Below are 8,193 nucleotides of genomic sequence, written 5' to 3'. Positions count from 1 at the left end.
CTAGTAGATTTAGTCATAACCCTAGTTGAGATAACTTCAATTAGGCCTAGTTGCATGGATAATGGATAGTGTTAACCCTTGAAGGTTGATTCAAGAGGGATTTTGTCTCCTCTTGCTAAATGATTTGATAAGAAGAACGTTCTTGAAAATAATCTAAATTGAATGAAAAGAAAGATAATGCAAGAAGAAAAGGACTGGTGTTGAAAAAGAAAAGAAGTACAAGGGGAAAGTTTTCAATGCAACATCTGAAAATTACAATATGCAAGTACTACAACTGGGAATGAGAAATAAATGTTAGAAGTTGCAAAGGTATATGAATACTACAAGGTATGTAGGTTGCAATATTGGATGAAACGGTAAGTCCAAAGGTATGACAAGGATATCACCTTAATGTATACATATGAAAGTAATTTTTCTTTACGGTACATGTGATCTATTAATGTTTCACAAATACTTTACATTTTAGACATGATCAATTTCCTAAAGCATGCTAGATACATTGATTTTCATAAATGTAAACTTGATATTATATTTAATGGTTATGATATGCATGATGTAAGTGTAATAATAAGATTTATACTCTTGTTGATCTTCATAAGGTTTTTTAAAGATTAGTAAACTTTATCAACTATAAAAATGTGATACCCTGACTTCATGTTGTGATCGTGATCCTTGAGGTATGAAGATACACTTATATGATGGTAAAAATTGATGAATGTTATGGTATATGTCCAAGAACATGATATAGTTTATGATTTAATAGTTTTGTTGTAGCATCACAATATTATGATAGATAGGTTGATGTCGTGAATGATGATGATTGAAGATATTTCTCATTAAGAGGGAGAAAAAATTCCTGAAATTTTTAACACCTGGTATTACTAGAAATGAAGACACTTGACTATTGAAGGAAGGATTCCAGATATGAATAACTATCTGATGTTGTTGAAGAAATTTTGGTAAGTTTTGAGTTGTGAAGAGAGGCTTTCTCCTAGTCGAAGCCTCAATTCCTAGGAGAAACACTACGAGGAAAAGACCTTCTAGTGGAGGTTTTAGCAGAATCACCTTTAAAAATAGCCAAAAAATATATTTGTAATGGAAGTCACTAGTGGAGGTGGGTGGGCAGATGTTTTTTGAGAGGGAATCTACAATATACAAGGACATCGGTGCTTTAATATCCATACAAGAACCAATGTCGAATAGAACAAGGTTCATAATGAAATATTTATTTCTATAAAATAAAAAAAAATAAAAAAAACATGGTGCACTAACTAACAAAATGTAGCTTTCCTTGAATAATTTATAGCACTGGAAAAAGGTTAGATTTTAAAAATTATCGGTGTTATATACACCCTTAGCACCAGTGCCCTTCTTGTAGTAAAATTCCTCGTTGCATAGCTAGAAGGAGCACCACTCTAGTTTTTAAATTTAAAAAAAAGTGGTGCTATATTCCAAGAAAGCATTAATGTTGTTAAGTTATTAAGACACCCTGGGGCATTTTCTAAAGAGAAGTGCTAGGAATTTTTCAATTGAAAAAAAAAATGCAGTGCTATAGTCTAATAAAGCACCTCTGTGGTACCTATATTAGAATGTTGTAGGGAGTCCTAAAAAAACCATTGCTATAGGTTTTTTAATTAAAAAAATCACAGCTATTAGATATATGATGCACTGGTGTGATTATGATAATGCACCATAGGAAGGTTAAATAAAAAAATAATCTCGATTTTAAGTTTCATTTTTACCATTTACAATGTTGGAGAGATTTGAAGCACTAGTTCCAATCTTGCCTCATGCAAGGAACGTGATATTAGTGCTTCTCATTCTCACCATATTTTGGTACTATGCTCAGTGAATGGATTTGTAATTTTCCTAAACGATAGTGAAATCTGTCTATCTTAATTACATCTTAACAATGCCTCTCTAACGAGAAAATGTCGAAGCAATGTATATGTTTCTCTCTAATTTATTTTTTTAGTAGATTAAAATTGTAAATTAGTTTAAAAAATCCACTGTTCTTGAAAAAAAATCCAGTGTTGTGCATACTATGTGTTTCGTTCAAACCAATAAAGGTGCACCTTCTAAATTTATAGGGTGCACTATAGTTTGGTGCATGAACATAATGCATTGCTATTGTTGTGATGTGTTTCGTAAATGTAAATTAATTGGGAAATATATAAATTTTATGTTGGCATGTTTAAATTCACCAAATGCGCAAAAAAAATTATTAAAAAATATAGCTCGATGCGTTCTATAACCTCAACATTTCGTACCAATGCGAAAAGGTTATATGTGAATATCGGTGAATAAAGAAGATGCACCACCATGAAAATTTAAATACGTGAATCAACATTGGTGCATCATACATATGTGCACACTTATTCTAATGTGGTTGTATTTGATAGCACACTAGAATCGATGCATTACTATTTTTTGGGCACACTGGGATTTTGTTTTTTTAATTGAAAGTTATGTTTCCATATTTATAAGTACATTTTTCGTTTAGTAAAAAAAATGTATTTTATGTATGAGGCTGATGTATTCTTCATGTCAATCATGTAGCAGAGATGTCAACAAAGGGAGTAGGAGTAGGAGAAGGAGCAAATGGAAAACCAATACAATATGGTCTGACCATGGGAGGCTATAGAGAGGGAGAGGGATTTATACCCTCACCCTCTTAGTGAAATGACCCAAGCGCTCTTAATGAATGTATGCCTCCTCAAGTAGTATGAATAGGATACATCCATTAAGGTTCAATTTGTCTTGTTGGCACATCCGATCCGCTCGTGGAGTTTCCAAGGGCAAGATTTCCATGTTGGTCCTGAGGAATTATATAGGCCCTCCTAGGAAGACATATACTTTATCACTGGCCTATCTAGGAGAGGGCAGGATTTTACCCAATTCCTTGATGTCTCGTATGGGGTTGCAGCAGAGAGTCATCTTGCATACTCTTAGAGATATGTTGTGTCTCATGTAGCCCATACAACATATTTTAAGGCGCATGGTGCACAACTACAAATTTCTTCTTTTTCTGTAAAGGATGTTAGGAGCCTCTCATTATTAGTCACCAACATTTCACACTCTAGTAGTGATGGTCAACACATTAGTTTCCCTCTTTTGTAATTTGTCAATTACTTGATTTAGGCATGACTATGTACTAGATGGTCTTCCATCCTTTTGAGGAAAATTTTTGTGGGTTTAAAGAGATTTTGTGTGATGATACATGGGATGGTGAGATTCCCTTTCACTTCAAAGAGTTTATTTTTATTTTTTGTGAGGTTTCTAGAGATGAGGCCTACATTTGACTGTCACCCTCCTAGGACGATAACTAAGGTTTGCATGTGCATGTGGGTCCATATGATGCCAAAGAGGGTCCTTCTGGAGTATCAATCTAGTCTTTTTGCCTAGCACTAGCACTAATGACTAGTGATTCTGACCATGTGTTTATATTGTTGTCATTTTCATATGCGAGGATTGATTGGAGACAATGTCCCAACAAACTTTTCACAATGGTTGAGCCCCCAGACGTTAGCTGTAATATTAGTGTTTTCTTAAAATTAATCTAATTTCATTTTATTGTTTTAATTAATTAGAAAAGAATTTATTCTAGCATGTTATTTAACCTTTTTTAATTAAATTGTTTAATGAAATTATCTAATTATTGTTGTGTGCTATATATTTTGTAGACATCAACACATTCCATGGGGACATGCCTCCTCCCCTAATGGATGGAGGAGATGACAAGACAGATGAGGCCCAAGAGGTTGAGGGATATCCCTATGGGGTCATAGGTGTCTGATCCCATCAGGTGGCCTAACATTTCAAACGAAATATTACAATAAATTATGTAAAGGTTTGGTTGGGGAGGGAGGCTGCACTTCAAAGAATCCAGACATTACTGAACATCCTAGGTTCGAGGATCTCAACCGGGAATGTAGGTGTGAGATGATGACTCTTATCCATCATATCATCAGAGTTAGTGTGCCATTCGTAGTGATGCGGGATGTAGGGAATCCAACAACATATACAACAAATTATGATTATTAGGGTTATGATCATGATGATGAGGGTGGGGGTCATGATGATGAGGGTGGGGATCATGATGCTTTTGGTAGTACTACCCCTTCAGATCATGGTCAGGGTGTTGGTGATATTTCATGTAGTTCACCTCCTCCTTAGTCATCTGATTATCAAATGCTAGATGTAGACAATATGCCTTATGATTCTCCTAAAAGAAAGGACTAACCTCCTTCTCCTCCACCTCAAATTTTGAGAGACATTGAGGTATTAGTTGACCACTCATCATCTTCTTCTACATACCAGGTTGACGCTACTATGTTTGTTGTATTAGATATTTCATTACAGTTGTTTGACTTGATGTGGTTATTTGACCTTTTTGTATATATATATATATATATATATATATATATATATGGTGCACTTTTTTGTTCATGTTTATGTAATTAATTTTAACGTTGTATTAGATGTGTATATCATTAGGTCATGTTAGATATGTTAATTTAATGTGCTTGCAGATAAATGTGTATGTGATAGCAGTTATTTGACATTAGATGTATATTAATTTAAGGATGTGTGTGGTGATGATGTTATATTACAAATTTTGTGTTTTTTTATATTTGATAATGATGATGATTCCCTATTAGATTATTAGATTTGTGTGCTAGCTATTGACGTTTATATGTACTAAAGGGGTATATAATTAGGTGGTATTGAATTTGAATGTGTACCTTAGTTGATGTTCATGTTTGTAAGATGGTTATCATCATGATGTTTATTTCTATGAAATAATATTTATTATAGATTATGTAATAGAGAAATTATATTAAACTTTTATATATGAAATTGCATGCAAAATGACTTACTTAAAAAAATATGCAAAAATATTTTTATTAATTACAAAGTTTAGTGTGGTGGAAACTATGATTGCAAAATTACGATAAATATTTTTCTATTTCTTATATAGTTAATCTGTATTCATTCTAACTTAATTATTAAAATATTTGAATACTTAGTAAAAAAATAATTGAAGTTAAAACAATTTAGCTAGTTCGTAATAAGATGAAAAGCCGTAACTCATTATTTTGATCATCAAGGTTGAATTTCCTTTTTTTATATTGTATTACATCAATCATATTTTCCTCCACCTTTATATTATATTCCATGAATTATCCATGTGCCATGTTCTATCCTTGTAGAATGGGGATCATTGAATTTACTACATCGTCATTGTATTACATGAATTAATTTATATGAGACTTCTTTCATACTCACCATAAGATATTAACTTCAACTATCATCTTGACATGGCCCGATGAAGGTGGTACATGAAAATGTGATTGTTCTATTAAAAATTATCATAACTAAAGGATTTAATAGATAAGACTTCCACCAAGGAATTTTTAATCTACCACACATATCTAGAATATATTAAGAAAATTAGTAGTAAGGAAAATAAGGGAAGAAAGTTGTCAATATGTTAAGAGACAGTAAATTTAATGGCCAAACAAGACAAAAGTTTCTACTAGCCTACTACATATCAGTGGTACTTAAGCTTGGCCATAAAAAGGAGACATGTAAATCAAAATTTGAAATATAGGGTTGGAAAATGCTACATGCATTCCTAAATTATTGGACTTTAAGGAAATAGTATATTGGTGTGCAAGACAGTTTGATTCAATGACTAGAACTACCAATACTTCTTACTCCCAAGGACATTAGAAAAATTTTGAAGTTTCCCAAGTGAGATAGGAAGCCCAAGCTACTTGAAGCCAACACTTTTCTACATTTGCAAGGTGGCAGGATGAATATTTTACAATATTTATATTACCCTCTATAGCCATCTTCTGTAGTATTATATATATATATATATGTTGAGCCAAATAGATATTTCTCCTTGTTATTCTCTCAGTTTATGGGAGGTGAATCAATTGCAAAAGGTCCCAGGTTAATACTGTATATTTTTTAAGTTTCATTTAGAAATGATACTCATTTTGATTAGGGGGTAGTGATCACCAATGAGATATATTATTAGTTGGTCAATTGACCTAAGATCCACAAATACTATATCGTGGCCTACATGGTAATAATGCTAGTTTCATGTAATATGTTCCACCAACTACCTTGTCAATGAATATGAACCTAAATATAAAACAAGCTAAATTTGTGTAGCTTATCGTGTGGAAGCATAAGCCCCCACTTCATTTTTATCATATCCAGTATAATTGCATTTATGAATTTAACATATACTAACAAGACAAGTTCTTAACAAGATTTATGATGAAGTAGCATATTTCCTAATAGCAAATGGGAGATATGAGAAGTAAATAAATATTAGTCTCATCAGAATATATTGATTTCAAGGAAACCCATATTGTTCTCAACATTTTTCCTTGATAGATACCTTGTTTTCAAAATATGCAGATCATATCTCCCATGTTTGATTTTATTTTAGAGGAAGAAGAAAAGTAAATTCATTACACTCCATTTTAATTTTGGAGAAACTACCATATGAAATTCTTCGCATTTCACAAAATATATTGAATTATTGAAGACTTAATTTGATTGAAGTTGAATCCATCCAAGGATTCAAACTTGATTGTATATTTTCTAGTCATCTTGCATCTATGAAATTCCAATTTCTTTACAAGGATTTTAGGGGAAAGTGGAGAGAACAAAGTATCTATAATATTGATCTCAAAATATCATGTTAATAATATAGTAAGCACTATTTATAAAGGAAAAAAAAATCAAAGAGTGAGAAGGCCCATTAGTTGCAATCCTACTCAAACATCCTAGACTAGTCGAACATCCTCTTCTACACAGAATAAAAAGGAAACAATTGTGATAATATGAAATACAAATGAGAAAAATTATCCTGATGGTGATGGTGAGGAGCCCTCCCCTTGTGTTTTTATTAATAAGTCTCATGTACTCCCATCATATAAAATGAGGTAGGAGCATCCTACCTCAAATTGGAAATACATTTTGATTAGATTTAGGGGTATTTCATTCATCAAGGGAGTTGATTCTGAAATTGATTTCAATCATTTAAATTAAATGTATTTCTTATAATTCTAGAAAAATTTTACATCTGTGGTGAGAGAGAGCAATATTATAATCATATCTTCTTCTAAAAATAGATCTTGAGAATCTTTAGAGGAGTTAGAAAGATCTTAGTATTATTTATATCTCTTGAGGGAGAAATGGATATAGATGATTTCACGGTAGGTGTTGATTGAGAGATTAGTGGATTTGAACTAGAATATAGTTTCATAACCCTTTTGTCTAATTATGTAGGCAAAGAAGTGTGAAGGAGAGGAGAGGGGTAGAAAGATTTGAGTTGTGGAGGAAACATATGGCTAAGGCCAGGTCCAAGAACATTTTTTTTATAAATTAGGTCAATAAGGCATCATATGTATTGTTTTATTTAAAGTTATATGATTGTTTGGTTAATATATAAATAAACACTCTATTTCAATTGGTTTTAGCAATATGTGGGAACCGAGTCTCTATTTATCATTGTTTAACAATTGTTTTTAACTTGAATTGAATATGAGTATGGAGCAAGAGATGCTAAGATGAGGAGGGAGAATGTGTTTAGAAGGGAAACACAAGGTCTAAAGTGTGAATAAGATGCCAATTGTACCCACTAATCGTTGATAAAATGATATAATCAATGATTCAATAACAATCGTGATAAAGAGAAAAGTGTAGAAATTTTGAATAATTAAACACTTATTCACAGAGATTATCCTAATTATACACTATTGCGGAATACATGCAGAATACATAACCTCCTCTATGTTGATCATGAATTTAGCAGCATTAAAAACAATGGAACATCAATCGCATGCGCACATTAACACAATATATAACCCAGGGAAAGCATACAGCTGAAAATCCGACACTATCTATATATTATAATGATTGAGAACATGTAACAATACATAGTACAATACTCATCACAAGTACTCAGTACTATTTTCACCTATTACACACAAAACTAGCTTAGATCTGAATCAATCACAGGTTCAAATCTCCTCCACTGCTTTGCCTGCCTCCACTGCACAATCATGCATGAGAATAATGATAAATGGTTGAAGCAAACTCGTATTTCCTTGGCTGAAACATGCAATCCTCATTGGCATTACTCAATCTCATTGATTGTGCAAGATC

Source organism: Pinus tabuliformis, chromosome 2_2 (genome assembly GCF_031772625.1).
Source record: "Pinus tabuliformis cultivar Carrire ecotype Pingquan chromosome 2_2, CPIR1, whole genome shotgun sequence".
Classification (NCBI taxonomy): Eukaryota; Viridiplantae; Streptophyta; class Pinopsida; order Pinales; family Pinaceae; genus Pinus; species Pinus tabuliformis.
This window is presented reverse-complemented; position numbering follows the sequence as displayed.